Source organism: Stenella coeruleoalba (assembly GCF_951394435.1).
Source record: "Stenella coeruleoalba genome assembly, chromosome: X".
Lineage (NCBI taxonomy): Eukaryota > Metazoa > Chordata > Mammalia > Artiodactyla > Delphinidae > Stenella > Stenella coeruleoalba.
The window spans coordinates 467,996-486,353 of record NC_137152.1 but is presented as its reverse complement, the minus strand read 5'-3'; the positions used below and the strand labels follow the sequence as shown (position 1 = coordinate 486,353).

Below are 18,358 nucleotides of genomic sequence, written 5' to 3'. Positions count from 1 at the left end.
AAATTGTAGTCAAAATATTTAGTGCTCCAGTCGATTTGGTCCAAAGAAGCCAACTGGTTGGAAAGAGTTTGTGGAATAAACACAAAAATACAACGTAGCAACGATTAGACAAGACCCATCCCAAATTTTATCAGCCTTCTTAAAACCAAAGAGTCATCAGTAAAATTTTTCAATGGGATCCAGGTTCGATTTCAATGATGCATGTCACTGGGGTCAGGTAAAAAAGGTTTTTGTTCGGGTTTTTTTTTCTTTTTGGCCACAGGAGGTTCAAGCTGCCCTTTAACACCAAGATGGTTCGAGGCATTTATAGACTCATCAGCCCTATTTTCAGATTAAGATTCCGTAAGGGTGTAACCATGCATTTTCCCATCTTCAACCCCAGGTGAGTTCTGCAGTTCATCATGGCGTCCATCTGATGTCCCTGGATGCAGGTGACATCGTAGATATCCCAGAGGTTGACTTTCTGGGTTTGAGATCTCAGCCGGACGCCCAGATGTGGTGTCTTATTCCTCTTGCCTGTTCCTCCAAAGCTCACTGCAAATTTTAAAAGGCATAAACCTTTAAGCAATGGCATTTCGAGCGCCCGTTTCCCCATGAGAAGGGACCTGACATCACAGCAAATGTGTGAAAATGGACTCCCCTGATTTTGTTGGCCAGAAGCACACAGACCTGGCAGAGAGACGCAGTGACATCAGGTGATGTTTGGGGTTTAGCCAAAAAAAAAAAAAAGTATTCAACTATTTCAAAATATTCAAATATTTTGGTCTTGGCAAAGCCTACTTTTTAAAAGTGTTTTCCTTCATTTTAAGACCCATGAGTATTTCGAGGGAAATGTAATCCATCTGACAGAAGCATTTTTTTTAGCTCCACAGACAAAGTGAGAAAGCACCACTTTCACTGGTACTTAGAAACCGTGGAACTGCTGGGGGAAGTGTGGTCATTTCCCAAACTGAAATATCGTGCAAGGTATGAACGATAAGAAGAAGACAAAGAATGCAGAGACTTACCCAGAAGCAACAGATTCGGAAAGGAAATTCAACAAGGGAACCAGAAGTAACTCCCGCTACATGATACCTTTATTCTTTGATTGCAACCAGACTATATCTAGAACACATCCTGGGCACGGCAGGGAGAAAAGAAATAGAATAAAACACAAACTCTGTGTCCTCTCATAAGTAGCATGATTCCTAAAGACAGAGAAAGAATTGGAGAGCAGTGAAAACGCAGCAGACACAGCTACAGGAGAGACTCTCCTCAGCTACAGGAGAGACTCACTGGCCTCGTGGCCACAAGTACCTGCAACTTGTGGTTGTTATGTCTTTCCGTGAGCAGCTACTGGGCTCCAGCGAAGACACAGAGATGGACAGACGTACCAGGAGGAGATCTGGATAAAAGTGCACTCGTTGCAGGAATCAGAACTTGGTGAGTACTCCTCAACCACCTTTTTATTTTGTCTATTTATAGAGAAATAAAAGCCCCAAAGGTAAGGAGTTCATTAGAGGAAAGCAGAACAGAATCTCTGCCAGGGAGGAGTCCCCAGTCCACGGTGAAGGAGCCCTCAGTCCATCCAAAGAGGAGGGGAGAAATCTTCAATCCATGGCAGAAGAGCCCTCGGTCTAGGCATTGTAAGCCAATTCTGCAGAACCAAGAAGTGAACCACGGCTCAAGTGACTGGGGCCTCTGATCTCCTTGGACCTCAGGGAGCTGTGCCCACAACACGGGGTAGCTGAGCTGGGTCCCCGGGGCCACCCACTTATCTCCCCCCCAAGAGGGACAGAGGCAGGCGCAGGAGTGGAGGGTGTGAATATCCCAACGAACAGATACTCAGGCATTCCTGAAGCGCCACAGAAAATTTAGCCAATAGGGTTAACAGTGCCTTAAAGGGCTTTTCCACAGGGAACATCCGATTAGTTGCCAGGGGCAAATCTTTCGTGCTTAACAAAGCTGCAAAACATTCTGATGTATCCTCTGTACGATGCTAAGGATCTGCGTTAGAACGTCAGCCAGCAGTCAGCGTTGCTGTTTCTGTAACGATGGAACCCTCTATGTGGTGGTGAATTTTGTGTCTACCTTGGTGCCCAGATGTGTGGCCAGACATTACTGCAGATGTGTCTGTGAGGGTGTTTCAGGATGAGATTCACATTTAAATCGGTGGACTTTGAGTAACGCACATTGCTCTCCATAACGTGGGTGGGCCTCATCTCATCAGTTGATGGCCTGACTGGAGCAAAAACATTGATATCCTAGAGCAAGAGAGAATTCTGCACAGATGGCCTTCAGACGTCAGCTACAACATCGGCTCTTCCCTGGGTCTCGAGCCTGAGGTACTACCCCAGAGATTTTGGACTTCTAGCCCTCACAGTCATGTGAGTCAGTTCCTTATAACAATCTCTTTCCCTCTCTCTAGGCTATGGATATAGACAGATAAACAGCAGATAGATAGATGAGAGATAGATAAAAGATAGATACATAGATACACAGATAGATGCATAGATGATGGATAGACAGACAGATAGATACATAGTTCTGTTGGCTCTGTTTCCCAGGAGTACCCTGGCTAATACAACCTGTCTTCCCTTTTGCTCCTACCGTGTATTTTCTGGCAATGTGACTCCTGTGCGGCATTACGGGTGGCAATGAGACAATAGCTAGAAATGTACAAACAAGTGTTATGCCTAATTATCATCAATAGGAAGCCTTGGCAGAAGAAAATATTGACGTCATCAGCTGGCCCAAGGAAATGTGAATTGGATGTATCCTTGTCACCTGCTTCAACCATCGGGAAACTCCAAGACAGGAAAATACAATAAATAACCTGAATTCTTTTTCCAGGTGAGTTCTATTTAGACATTTCACCATGTTTTAATTCCATAAAATTGCCTACTTGTGTGAGAGAGGAATGCTTGGATATCTACCTGGAAATTTCAGAGCACGTTTGGAAACACAGGGACGTATGTCATAGCCCACAAAAGGGCTGGATCCCAAGGACCCCCACAGCTACGGTCCTTGCCATGAAAACAAAGAATTGAATCATCTGTAGGAAAGGCGTGTTTGATTTAATTTCCTGATCTCTGCAACACGGCCTCCCTGTACTTGGCGAGGGTGGCGGGCAAGGCTCCCAGCCCAAGTGCCCGTGAATATTCCATTAGAAATCAATTAACCCACGTCTGCTCAGAAACACTCCAATCATCCGAGGTTACACGCCGTGCCTGATGCATTTATAGCCCCCATGTAAGTAGTCCCCGGAGACCCCCTAATGTGTAAACAGCATAAAAAATGATCCTTTATTCCTGCGAGCTTCACCTGCCACCTTAATTGAATAAATGGGGCTGTGATCCAGGAACACTTCTGCACACACGCATCACGGTGACTCATCCACCACACGTGGACACACGCCCACCTCCCCGCTCTCCCCTCGCTGAAGAGATAGTCCAGGACGATTCTCTTGTATTGAATGCACATTCTGCTCCAAGTACTGCAGGTCCACACTTTTCTCCTCTCCCCGTCCCCAGCCTGCAGAAGGAATAGAAATTAATGTTTAAGGCAACCATGTCTTATGTCCTACGTATTTAATCGTATAGAAAGGACACGTCCAATTGTGAGGACCATGCCCCAGATGTAAGCTGATTTTACCTTAAACAAAACCCTACCTGCCGGTCAGGGAACCACCTGTCATGACCCAGTTTTGCCAATCTGTGGGACGTGGCCCAGGCTTGCCCTTTTAGAAGAAAAAGGAATGACAAGCGTTTTGGAAAATGCCCCCAAAGCTGCACAAGTCAACACCAGGCACAGTCCCCAAATCTCCCTTAAAATGAGCTCCATGCCTCCGCCATGGCCCTGGGGCTCTGCCCCACCCAGAGCCCGTCTGCCCTCGACGCCACCCCCCTACGCTGTCTCAACACCAGTGTGCTTTCCTAGGCACACCCCACCCCACCGCTACCCCCGACCACTGGTCACCTTCCCTATTTGATGCCCTTAAGAACTCTCAGCAGTGCCTGGGTTGCCTCATGGATGAACTGGGTTCCACTTTTGTTATCTTTCTCCCTCTCCTGGAATGCATGCTTTCCCCCCCTGGTAATCTTTAACTGTGAGAAAACAACGCAACATACAATTTACCACCTTCGCCTTTTTTAAGTGCGCAGTGGAGTGCTATTAAGTCCATTCACCTGCCACCACCCCCACCATCTTTCTCCAGAACTTTATCATTGCCCCAGACTGAAACTCTGTGCCCGTCGCATCCTAAATCTCCGTCCCCCTCCCCTACCCCTTAGCACCGCCATCCTACTTCTGGTGAATTCAGGAATCACCTGAATGATGAGTGGAATTCTACAGGAGTTATCCTTTCCTCTCTGGCTTATTTCACCGAGCATCATGTCCTCGGGGTTCATCCACGTTGTAGCAGGTGTCAGAATGTCCTTCCTTTTCGTGGCTGAGTCACATCCCACTGTTTAGATATATCCCATCCTGTTTATCTAATCATTCATCGATGGACTTGCTTCCACATTTTAGCTACTGTGACCAGTGCTGTTGCAAACATGTGTGTCCTGGAAACGATGATGCTTGAGTCCCTGAATCTGCCTGGCATGTGCCTGGGCTGCAGTGGGTCCCCTAAACGTACGTGCCGACTAAATTCCAGCGCTCTTCCCTTTTTTTTTTTTTGCGGTACGCGGGCCTCTCACTGCTGTGGCCTCTCCCATTGCGGTGCAAGAGGCTCCGGACACACAGGCTCAACGGCCATGGCTCACGGGCCCAGCCGCTCCGCGGCATGTGGGATCCTCCCGGACCAGGGCACGAACCCGTGTCCCCTGCATCGGCGGGCGGACTCTCAACCACTGCGCCACCAGGGAAGCCCTCTTCCCTTTTATTATTTATTGGAAGCCACTCAATAACTGTACTTCGTAGAATGATAATCCCTCTTTCAGAGATGGAGAAAGTGAGACGTGGCACGGTAATTTTCCCACTCTCTCATAGCTGGGAAGTGGCACATTTGGGGTTCACGCCGAGAGCTGACCACTTTGGAGCTGGAGGTATGATGCCATGTGGACCATCGAGGCAGCTCCAGTTCAGACACTGCAGTGGGTCCCGAAAACTCCAGGAACCAGTTAACCACTGTCAAATATCGAGTCCTCCCTTGGGCCGTGGTTCCAATTCATGACAGAAGGCAGGCAGAGCTACTTGGGGTTAAATACACAAGAGGTCGAAGAGACAGTAGCCATGATGTAGTTCCCCAGAGTTTAAAAGACAAAGGGTCCCTGGTAAAGACATGAGCAACTTGCTGACCTGCGGGGGCTCGAGCTGATGGAGAGCATGAGAGATGGGGAGAGATTTCCCAGGAATCAATCCCTAAAGGACGGAGCCTATAGGAACCAGAAGGTGGGTATGACGAACTGAATAATAACCCCCAAATGCTCACGTTCTAATCCTGTAAACTGTGAACTTATATGGCAAAGTCTTTGCAGATGTGATTAAACATCTCAAGATGTTTAATACAGTACCCTGGATTATCCAGATGGACCCTAAATCCAATGACAGAGTCCTTCTAAGAGACAGAAGAGGAGAGACACAGACACAGAGGAGAAGCCACATGAAGACGGAGGCAGAGACAGGAGGGACGCGGCCACAAGCCCAGGGACGCCTGGAGACCCCAGAAGCTGTCAGAGGCGGGAAGGACCCTCACTGAAGCCTCTGGAGGGAGCACAGCCCTGGGACACCTGGACCTCAGACGTCTGGTCCCCAGGAATAGGGGAGGATGAATATGCAATGTTTTAAGCCACTCGTTTGTGGTCATATGTCACAGCAGCTCCAGGACAATAACACTGAATGATTTTGAAGTCTCCTCTCCAGCTGAAACTTCACATCAATGTATTTACATGTCTCTCTCACTTTGTGCTTGTCCACTCAGTCTGCCAATAACAACATGCCACAGATGGGGTGGCTTAAACAACACCCTTATTTCCCACAGTCCTGGAGGCTGGGAGTCTGAGATCATGGCGTGGGCACATTAGTTCCTGGTGGTGTTCTCTTCCTGGCTTGCAGGCGGCCACCTTCTCTATGTGTCCTCACACGATGAAGAGAGAGCTCTGATCTCTTCCTCTTCTTATAAGGATGCTGATTCCATCATGGGGTCCCCACCCTCATGACCTCATCAAAACCCAACCACCTCCCAAAGGCTCTACCTCCTAACATCATCCCACTGACAGTCAGGGCTTCTACATATGAAGGACACACATTCCGTTCACAACATCACTCGTACGTTGGACTCTTTTGATGGGAAAATATGTATGTAACCAATTTAACAGGCTCTGGGAGTAGTTTTTACTGGAGAATCCTTGAGATGTATCTGTCCCTACCAGTGTCCCCAGGGTGCACTGGAGGAGGCTGTACACAGAGCTCTCTGATGTGGGCATCGCGGGTACCAAGCATAGCTTTTTAGGGTGATACCTTAATTGTCACTCATAGTCTGCCACCCACATGAAGATGATGACTATGAATCCCAGTCTCCCACCAGGACACCAAGCCCATCAGGCACAAGTTACCTGAACTTAGGTACAAGGTCACAAGGAAAGAAGCAATTACCAGGGGACCCGCATGGCCAGAGCAACATAAACCCACACGGGTCTGGTCCTACAGCCTTAGGGCTGTACCCTGAGAGTTCACCACATGACGACAGTCCTGGTGGCGTGGCTCCCACCCCCTTCAAATAAACAGAATAATGTTAAATTATGATCAACATACTATTCTGTGTCCTTAATTCTCAGGCACTCTCTTTATCTAAATATTACTGAAATCAAAACATCTTTCAAAAAGAAATGGACACGTGAACCACAGTGGATTTTATTTTTCCAATAAGTCCTTTCCTTTCAAATCACTTTCCTTTAAATCACTAGTTTATTAGCTCATGTCATCATTAGATTGAGAAACTACGGGCGTGCTCCAAGGGATGAAGGTGAATATTTTAAAACATTCTTTGCATTTATGGATTGAATATGTGTATCCTCCCAAAATTTATATATTGAAACCCCATCCTCCAAGGTGATGGTGTCAGGAGGTGGGGCCTTTGGGAGGTGACGAGGTCATGAGGGTGGAGTCCCCATGGATGGGATTAGTGTCCTTATAAAAGGGACCCCAGAGAGCTCCCACGCCTCTCCCACCAGGTGAGGACACAGAGAGGACGTCCATCTATGAACCAGGAACAGAGTCCTCACCAGACATTAAGTCTGCCCTTGGCAGGACCTTAGACATCCAGCCTCCAGTACCATGAGAAATAAATATCTGTGGTTTAAGCCCCCGAGTCTGTGGTATTTTTTTTGATAGCAGCCCAAAGAAATTAAGACATTCACCAAAAGGATTTTCTGCTTAACATTTACGTAAGTGGGAGAAAAAATAACGTCAACTAATTGCATACAAATGAGCATTCTGTTTAAACAAAGTGTTACCCACTCACCAATTCCTGCTGACTTCTGTAAACACTTCTCCTTAATGCTACATCGTTTCTACTTAAAGCCCATTTAAATTAATTTCATTTCTTCAATTTCCTAGAGAGCTGACAGCAGGGTTTGGGTTTATAGGAAGAGCATGAGGTGAAGCGGGAAGTGAGATTAGAAATCTTTGGCATATGACAAACTTGATCAAGTTCTTGGGGTCCACTCAGAAGGGACACAGCAGAAGAACATGTTTAACTTTGATTTTTCACTTGCCTTAGCCAAGGAAAAAAAATGTTAAAAGAGGGGAAAAGAGATGCTATGAATAACTATTACACACACACACACGCGCGCGCACGCGCACCCATGCATTGCATGAACACAGAACACCTACAATTGCCAGACAGAACAGCTGGAGGATAGATGTGCAATTTTGGTAAGGTTGTGTTATTAATACAATTGCTTATTTTAGAACAAGCAGTCTGAGGACCGTTGTAAAACTTATTAAAAGTGGATTTTTCCATGAGTCTATATATATTTTAAAGCACACCCCGTGAAGTAACTGACATGTTGTTCTGAGCTGTACGTAAGCAAGTCACTTGTTTAAAGGAAATTTCTGGTTCCACTAGAGAGTTCTAGGTTAGAGGTTTCTGCGGAGGCTTTTATGTGCTAACTCTCGTAAAAAGTCCTTCCAATCTGGGCAGTTTTCTCACCATTGCCCTCTCTCTGCTTCTAATTGTGAGTTTATCTGGGAATAAATACCACTTGGAGGTCAGCACCGCCAACACAACCTCCTCCTTATTGGGCATTTAGAATTGCTCCTCAGTTTGATCTGTCCTTGAAATACTCCACTTTTGTCTTGGGCAAGAAGCGGAAACAAAGACTTTATGAAATTAACAACTGAATAAAACTGCTAGAGGCAATGTGAAGGTCGGCGAGTTGGGCCGCGCTGGTGTGGATTCCTCCTCGTCTTCCTCCAAAGCAGGTTTGGGCTCGTTTGCCCGCAGCTGCAGCATTTCATCGAGGTGGAGACTCAGAAGCAGTGCTTCCAGTAGATGGTGCACCAGATGAGGGAACTTTGTTGGGAAAAGTGCACGGACAAGCCTGGGCCAAAGTTGGACAGTTGGGCTGAGGCCTGTTTTGTGAACTGCATTGAGCGCTTCATTGATACAAGCCAATTCATCTTGAATCGACTGGAACAGACCCAGAAGTCCAAGCCAGGCTTCTCAGAAAGCCTTTCTGACTGACCTCAGCATTACCTCTTTGGAAAAGGGAGGTAGTTCAAGAAATGAAGAGCAGTTGATGGGACGGTTGAAGAAAAGGTGGGGGATCGGCTCCCACCTCTGTCACTCTTGGGACATCCTGTCATCTGAGAAAGAACAAAGACCAATTTTTGTGTGTGGGTGGGTTTGAGGGTCAGATGTGTCTGGGGTTGTGTTTTTTAATGCTAATCATGGGAAAACAATTGACAGATGAATGGAAGACGCCACTGGATGTGTATTACTGTATGTGGGACGATGCTTTCTTCGTAGTCCCAGTAACTGCTCCCTACAATTTTAGTAGTGGAACTGCTCTATAGTTTGATAGTGGGACCACATAGGTAATAATCTGTTATTTGTGTGCGTTCCTTTCAGATTTCTGGAGAGATCGATATACATCTTTGTGTCTCAGAAAGGGCAGCAGTGGGAGAAAGAGTAATTTGGTACTTGCCTGTAGGCCTCCTTATCTAGTGTCTGATTATCGGTGCTGGAAAAAAATGTATGGATTATTCATACAGTACATTTCACCTTTCTAGGTTATCTCCCTCCTTTATACTGTGATTCGCTTAAATATCTATATAAAGTACAGTCTCGAGCTAGTACAGGTACCTTAGAGTCTAGAGGCCTTTAGTTAAAGGAGTCTAGCCAGCGAACGTAATTCTCATACTAAACTGCCACAAGGAAGAAGTTAACTTACCCTGTATATCAGGGCCCCCCAAAATAGAAAGATGTGCCTAAATGAAAAAATAAGTTATAAAGATTTAGGCCAGTCAAAAACTAGCAGCTCTTTCACATAGAGGTGCATGCTTAATGTAAATCAGCATCGTTTCCGTTGACTGTGTTCTTTTAATCACTGAAGTAAACGCTTCTACAAGAAAAAACAAACAAACAAATACACTAGAGGCACTGAAAGAGGGTGGAGGTAAAGCAAGCATCCCCCTGGAAACTGGGCAGCCACTGCCTCCTTCATCCATGTCCATCTGCCTGGTTCCTTGTCCTTGATCCCAGATAATTGTTCAAAACAGGAAGCTCAACCAGAAAGACTGAGCTGGTCCTGTGAGCATTTCCAGGAGGACACGGACCCACCGTCTCTTGGGAGAGGGGTCTGAACGAGCTTGCGATGGGGCAGAGTCACCCCAGGGGTCAGGATGGGTACTCCCACATTCTCTTCTTGAGAGTTAGCAGGTGACACACAGCCTGCCATCTCACATATACAGTTTGGTTTATTTTCCCCAAATGCATGCTCTTCACCCTGGGCCCTTCTCGGGTCCCTCCAGAGGGTCTCTTTACATAGTTCTCCACTGTTCATCCCCTTTAGAATCAGCTCGCAGGTCTCCCGTGGAGGTGGTCTGGCACACAGCTCTCTCCCCTCCCCTTATCCCTCATCACACCATCCTGCTGGCCCCAGTCCCAGCTCCCCTTCCTGGGCCCCATGGACACCCCCAGAAGAAGTGACTGACGGGCAACCCAAGTGGTTTCCCCAGACCAACCTCAATTCCAGCAACCCCGCCGGTCACACGCAAGGGCTCAGCTTAGCTATCACAATTTGTTTCAGAAAACACACGCTGTTCCCACACAACTCTCCCTTCTGCTCCCTCTGATGTGTGTATGCGTGTCAGCCTGACCACTACAGATTCCATGAGAGCGAGGACCACTCCCGATTCCTCAGGCACCCAGCACGGCCTTGGGCTGCTGAGGCCGGGTGTTGGAGACCTTCCCCAGGGCTGCTCCAGCTCCTCTCTCTGGTGGCCTACCTGCTCCACCTTCTCATCAGACCCACTGGGAACCCTGCAAGGACTGTGGACCTGGAGGAAACAGCTGCCCCCGAGGCCATAGAGAAAGGGGCACATTGTGCCTCCGACTCATGGCCCCTGCAGTGCCATGCCCATCAGCTGCTGTGATTTCACTTCCAGGAGAAAGGGAAGGGAGGGAGAAGATAGATGGATGGATAGGTAGAGAGATAGCAGATAAATAGGTAGATACATAGATAAATGATAGAATAGATAGATAGATAGATGAATAAATGGATGGATGGATAGATAGATGGTAGATATAATGGATGGGTAGATAGATTATAGAATAGATAGACATAGATAGAGAAGTAGACACAGAGAGAGAAGGGAGAGAAAGAAAAAGAAAGAAAGAAAAAAAAGAACAAAGAAAAGAAAGAAAGAAAGAAAGAAAGAAAGAAAAGAAAGAAAGAAAGAGAAAGAAAGAAAGAAAGAAAGAGAAAGAAAGAAAGAAAGAGAAAGAAAGAAAGAAAGAAAGAAAGAAAGAAAGAAAGAAAGAAAGAAAGAAAGAAAGAAAGAAAGAAAAGAAAGAAAGAAAGAAAGAAAAGAAAGCAAGAAAGAAAGAAACTAACTCACCCAGCGCAGAGAGGGGATGCTGCTGGGGTCAGGGGCCGTGGAGGCATCAACTTATCACAGCCTCCGAGGACAAGATGGATTTTGTAAATGCCTTATGGAAATTAGTCCTTGGCCCCCAAGGCATAAATCTTGCTATTGAAATGATTTACCCCGACTCTACTACTATTAGTGCTCTGTAAATTAGGGCCATAAAGCCATTTGCGTTGCCATTAGCAGAAGACAGTCCAGCCGGCTCCCCTCGGCTCGCACACACACCCTCGGCCTCCTTCCCTCCCCTCTGTCTTCCCTCTCCCCACGTCCTTCGTCGGGGCTGCCAGCCAACCCTTCCACCCACACGGGTACCACCACTCGCTGGCCGCGCCCACCCCGCATGTGTACCCGGTCCGAGACTGCATTACAGTCTCCTTGAGACCTCCATTCCTGAGATCTAGGGGGAAAAATTCATTATTTATGAGTGCAGAGAAACCTCTACCTTTGCTGTTCAATTTGAAACACGTGTTCTGTAGAATCTCCAGCCTTTTGCTGAATATCATTAGTCAAAGCGGAGGGTTCACTGCAAATAAAGGCTGATGGCCAGTGTCCTGGATCGGGCGGGATTTATATCTCGAGAATAAAGGAAGGCGTGTGCCTGGTGTGAGAGGGAAACAGGACGAACAGGAAGACTCGGTTTGGACAGGAGCTTTCCAAGGAGCTGGAGAAAAGAGCAGGGGCTGTGAGGTGGGAAGGCTTTCTTTTTTAATGTTTCTGCACATCTTTTCTGAGATGCCCCGGGCTGATGATTCAGCACTCAGCACCCACACACAAAGAGAAAGGAGGAGATGGGGTCCCTGCGGCCTCACAGAGAACGGGGCTGTTCCTCCATTCCTGACACCCTGACACCCACTGTACACCCTTAACAACCAGGAGAGCTCCCCACCCTGGTCTCTGGGATTTCTGTTTCCTGATCCTTTCATCGAAGATTTTGTCTTTGGGAGGCTCCTAGTCTTGGGGTGAGAGTCACCATCTTCATCTTGCCCACTGCCATAGATTGAATGTCTATGTCACCACCCCTGCCACATTCATGTGTGGAATCCTAACTCCCAGTGGAATGGTGTCAGGAGGTGGAGCCTCGGGGAGGTGATGAGGTCATGAGGGTGCAGCCCCCGTGGATGGGATTAGTGTCCTTCTAAAAGAGACCCCAGGGAGCTCCCTGGCCCCTTCCTCCAGGTGATGACACAGTGAGGAGTCACCATCTATGAACCAGGAAGCAGCCTCACCAGACGCTAAATCTGGCCCCGCCAGGATCTCAGACTTCCAGCCTCCAGAACTGTGATGAATAAATGTCTGTGGTTTATATGCCCCCCTGTCTACCATAATTTGTGACGGCAGCCCCAGTCGACTAAGGCACCCCTCCCTTCCTTGGCGGGGTGGTCCACTGAGCTAGCTCCTGACTCACTCTTGGTTTCTAATGCCTCCCCCATTTTCTCTTAACTTGGGGAACTAAGTTTCTTTTCTGAACGCTTCTCACCGATTCCTAAGCTGCCTTCCAATGTTGGATGACAGTCAATCACTCCCTTCCCTCAAACGTTTTTACCTCTGCTTGTCTCCCTCTGTTAATTCCTTTGCTCTCCCTAATCACTGGTCTTTCGTGCTCACGTCTTTTCTTGAAAAAAAAAATACAAGAAAGGGAAAGCCACCATATATTTCTAAGTTCTCTGTTGCTCTGGTGGCGACCCATCTTTTCCTCCTGCCAACTCATGTTTGTGCTTCCTTCTCTCAGCACGTTTTACTTACCTGTAATTCCTTACTTGTGATTCCCTTTTGCTCAAACTCCTGTTATTTACAATTTCCTCTCCTTCCTTGATGGTCGAAACACTCCCACGGACACTAGTGCCCAGAAGGGAGCCTGTGCCCTGAATGGGTTTTAGGGTCGCCATGAAGCCACTGCCATCTGTCTCCAGCCTGTCTGCTCAAGCCCCTGCCCCAAACTTAGAGTCTGGGGGCTGAGGAAGGACTGTGTGACCCCATACTTTTCTGTTGCCCACTGTGTGCCTCAACTTTTCCTCCTTCCAAACAAAATATTCTCAAATACCATGAGACTCTGTTTGCCCTTCCAAACACCTATCTTTGTTTTTGAAAGCCAATGGTAACTTCTCTTGTATAGTTGGAAATATACTTATTGCTCTGTGCCAAAGACATGCTGAAGATTGAGTTTCATGATTCCTTTCTTCAGAAGGGACCCTCCAAATTCTGCTTCGTGATACAAAATCCCTCCATCCATTTCTTATAAGCTCTACGGCAGGTCCTGGTGGGGCTGGCGACATGCAGCCTCACCCAGGGCCACCACCAGTGCTCCTTGATTTCCAAACATGTGGGGAGCAACCCATGTGTCTCGGTCATGTTCCTCCTCTATTTTCTCCACGAGGTCCCCAACTTTCCCTGGCTTCTCTCCTCTTAGTGCCTAGGATGGGTCATTCATCCATCACCCTCTGCCAGAGTCCTAGAACTTGGGGGCTTGGAGTTGAAGTGTCCTCTCCTCCTATAATTTCAGGTTAGAAATGATGCCCAAGAGGTGAGACATTCCATGAGCATGGAAACCAGGTCGCAAATGCCAGGCTGCCTTCCTGGTTCTCTTTAGACAGTCTCTGAGGGCACACACAGGACCGCCAAAGTGGAGGTTTCCCTTTCTTCTTTAGCACTCCTTCAGCAGGCAGAGTTGTTGGAAGAAACTCGTTAACTGAAGACAAATAGAACCTTGTATTTCTCCCCCCTGAGTGGCAAAGAGTTTGGTTTTTTTTAAATAAAAGATTATACAAAATAGAAAATTAAATTAGCAATGATTTTCCGATGAAATGAGCAGATCCTTTGAGGCAAAGGAGATTTAAAAGAGGATTTAGACATCCATCCCTGCCTCTAAAACCCACACATGGTTTGGGTGAAATTAATTTTGTCCTTGACTCTGTGAGATGCGGGGACACACAGCCTCGCCGGACAGCCCCAAACCCAGGAAGGTTTGTCATCTTCCCAAGAGTCTGAGCTCCACAACGCCTGTGAAATTCTTGGTTGACATGGGACTTATGTGTCTAAGCAATATGGATACAGGGGTTTTGGACTGATGGTCTATGGGTAAACTTTTTTTAAAAAATTGAGGAAAGATTCACACAACATAAAATTAACGTCTCACCATTTTTAAGTGGACAATTCATTCCACCAGCGTTTAGTTCATTCACCATGTTGTACAACCACCACCTCTATCTAGTTCCAAAACATTTTCATTCCCCCAAAGGAGGCCCCAGACTTGTTAACAGTCCTTTTCCATTCCAATCCTGGTTATATACCCCAAAGAATTGAAGACAGGTGTTTAAACAGATGCTTGGACCCACACATTCATAGCAGCTTTATTAACAGTAGCCAAAGAGTGGAAACAACCCAAGGGTCCATGGATGGATGAAGAGATAAACAAAGTCTGGTTCACCCATACAGTGGAATATTATTCAGCCATAAAAAAGGATAAAGTTCTGTTACATGCCATGATGTGGATCAATCCAGATGAGCCTTTTCTCAAAGGTTTTCTTTGCCCTTGGGTATCGATGTGCATAAGCTATCACCTTTCCTGCTTCTTATCCTGGAAAATACTCCCCACCTGCTCCTTGCATGGGAAGGCATGAACAGCTTCCTTGACAGAGGATGGGCAGACCATAAGGGTACAAGGACACACACATGCAGAAGACACAACATGCCCACAAGCATAACCACACAGACACAACACACACACACAGATGAATGCAACTGCACACACCCAACACCAGTGATATTCTCATGGCTGAAGGGGAGAGAAACCCTCTCTTTAGAAGGACCAAAGTGAGTCTCCCCATGAAGAGAAAACTGAAGCTTTCAGCTTTAGACACGTTTACAGTAGGACGGCAGAAACTAACACAACATTGTAAATCAACTATACTTCAATAAAAATTAAGATTGGGATATATATATATATACACTATTGATACTATGTATAAAATACATAACTAATGAGGACCTACTGTAGAGCACAGGGAACTCTACTCAGTGCTTTGTGGTGACCTAAATGGGAAGGAAATCCAAAAAAGAAGGGATATATGTATACGTATAACTGATTCACCTTGCTGTACAGAAGAAACGAACACAACATTGTAAAGCAACTGTACTCCAGTAAATATTTAAAAAATAAAAAACTTTTTAAATTAATTTAAAAAATACTTTGTCAATAACATGGCAACCAATGACTTCACTGTCTATGGTTCTGCTATTACGTTCCCACGCCTATATTTCTGTTACCTGTTCTTCTTAAATGTCAGCTTATACACAAACGCAATCTTTTAAATGTAACTATCATTGGTTAAACCATATTGGTTCTGACAATAAACCGTTTGATAATGCCAAAGGGGGGGAAAAAAGAAACCAAATACCCACCAAATCCTACGCAGCCATTGTGATGTCAAAAACACATGTGGAACCACGTTGAGTCAGAACAACATGATTTATCCTGCACCAGCCCCTCCCACCAAGGAGACCGAGGGTGGTGGGTGCCATTGCCATCAAGAGGAATAAGTCCTGCACTCAGGCTCCTGAAAAGTAGCCTACACGCACAATAAAAACACATCTGCAGGTTGGAAGACCCAACGGCTATCTGTCAACTTTGGCGAGAAAGCTCGTCCTGCATTCTCTTCGGTTCTAAATACAAAGTCAAGAGAGCTTGGAAAGGGAAGATTGGGAGAAGGAGAATCCAGTCTCTCTTTCCCGCCATCTCTGGCTTCATTGCCTGTTATCTCCAATCCCAGGAGATGCTTCACAGTGGAAGAAACCTCCCGGCTCTATTACGAGCCTGTAGACCAGCACGAGGACCTGAAGTTTTGAGAATCAAGCAACCTTCTGTAGAGTCACCAACACGTCATTGAAGAGACATTCATATTTAAGAGGCTCCTGAGATGAGACATGACTTAGGTCCAACGTATTTCATTATCAAGAGGCGGCAGGTTGTATTAATCAAGGTTCTCCAGAGACGCGCGGCAACAGGGTGTGGGTGGTGACGCGAGGGCAAGTAGGTAGATAGGCAGGTAATGGATGGACAGGTAGACGACAGATGAATGGATGGATAGAGAGATGATACAGAGAGAGAGAGAGACAGAGACAGAGACAGAGAGAGACAGAGAGAGAGATAGATATATACATACATACATAGATACATAGATATATAGATACATAGATACGTAGATACATAGATATGTAGGTACATAGATACATAGACAATTAATGGACAGATATAGATGATAGATGAATGGATGGATAGAGAGATGATAGATAGGTACATAGATACATAGATAGATACATATATAGATATATAGATACACAGATACATAGATAATTAGTGGACAGATAGACAATAGATGAATGGATGGATTGATAGATGATAGATACAGGGATGGACAGATAGATGATAGATGAATAGATGGATAGATGGATAGACAGATACATAGATGGTTAGATAGATGATTGATATAGATAGATGATAGACCAATATATAGGTAGATGATAGATGATTGATGGATGCATGGATAGATAGATGATAGATAGATAGATAGATAGATAGATAGATAGATAGATAGATAGATGATAGATAGAGATAGATAATAGAGGGAGAGAGATGGAGATTTATTTTAAGGAATATTGATGCACATGATCATGGGACCTGGCAAGTCTGAACATCTGCAGGGTAGACCAGCAGGCTGAGACCCAGGGAAGAAGTGATGCTGCAGGCCAAGTCCAAAGACCACGTGGAGGCAGCCTTCCCTCTTCCTCAAGGGAAGTCAGTCTGTTTCCTTGTAAAGCCTTCAACTGATTAGACGAGGCCCACCCATATTGTGGAGGGCCATCTGCTTTCTTTAAAATCCACCAATTTAAACGTTAATCCCATCTAAAAAATATACCCTCACAACAACATCTATCCTGGTGTTTGACCAAATATCCGGGGTCAGGGAAGTTGGCACATCAATTTCATCACCAGACAGGACGATTCCTTTTGGAACAGAAAGGACCCCAAAATAGATTGCTGAGAGTTGGAGAACACCTTGTCTACAGTTTCCTTGCCTCTATTGGACCCCCGTATGGACAAGTGATGGCCAACACCTTATAACATTTTCCATCTTCTGTAGAGGTTTCCCAGGCATCTTCTCAGAGCCACATACCCTGGTGGGAAAGGCACCATCGTCTCGTCGTACAAGTGGGACACACACTGATGCACCAGAGATCGTTCACCTGATCGTAACCTGTTCAGAAAAGAATCAGGTGTTCTGACTCCTGCTTCAGACTCTGCACCCACAGCTCAAGCACACGTCTCCATGTCTGGCCTTTATACGTGTCACCAGTCAGATGGAGTAAAGGACACACGGGAGTTGTTGAGAACGGAACTGCACATAAATCCCTGCTTTTGCCACCTTTTACAGTTACAAATGAAAATCTCAAGTGCTTCTAACCTCTTCGTTTATACGAGTGTGGTTGGTACGTTGGGGTGATGGGGGCAGGGCTGCATGTTTATCCACTAGCCCCGACCCCTGGCCGCATTGGTGCTCATCCCCGGAGGACATTGCAAACCAAGGTTTGCTTCTGTCCCCACCACCTGACACATTCTGATTATGAGACATTGGCCGCTGTGCATGATTTATTGTAAACAAGCCCTCCTATAATATTCACAGCTCCGTAATTCACAGCCCCGAGGCCAGCGAGCTCCTTGGAAACGATATGACAGCCAAGATCACTTCTCTGCATTTACCATGGGTGCCTCATGTTGAGAATGTATAACACAAGTAAAAAGGCACACGTGGCACTTGTCAATGCTCCCCACCCCTCTGCCTTTAGTTTACATTTTTCCTTCCTATTGCTTTGCGGAGTTTTGAATAAAACGGTACACAGAGCTCGTGCCAGCCACACGGCTAATATCTTGAGGAGCAAGGTAAGCATGGCAGCTCAGGGGGAAACGGGGACTAAGGAGGATGTACCGCTAAGGAAATGAGCATCACTGTGATGGTGGACATGGCGGACGGTCCCCCATTCCTGGAAAGACAATTCCGGGGGGTCAGTCTGGATTTGGGGTGGAGGGATGGGAAAGGGCTGGCGCACGGGTCAACAGAATGGTTTGAGCACAGAAGCGTTCGTGTGGCTGCAATGAACGTCTCTTTCTCTCTGCATCTCCAGAGTCAGAGAATAATTTCCCGGCCCTCACCTGTCCACACTCCCCCAGCTCTGTGCCACCCATGTAACCTCTTGGCTATTTCTGAACACAGTTACCTGTGTCCCTGTG

General features: G+C 46.3%; 1 pseudogene across 1 annotated transcript; it reads left to right on the top strand.

Annotated features, from left to right (window-relative positions):
• The first annotated feature begins 356 nt into the window (after window positions 1–356).
• Window positions 357–8,668, top strand: LOC307180205 (mitochondrial import inner membrane translocase subunit Tim8 A-like; annotated as a pseudogene). Its single transcript has 2 exons — window positions 357–382; window positions 8,339–8,668. The product of its transcript is annotated as a mitochondrial import inner membrane translocase subunit Tim8 A-like (transcript).
• The last annotated feature ends 9,690 nt before the right edge of the window (window positions 8,669–18,358 follow it).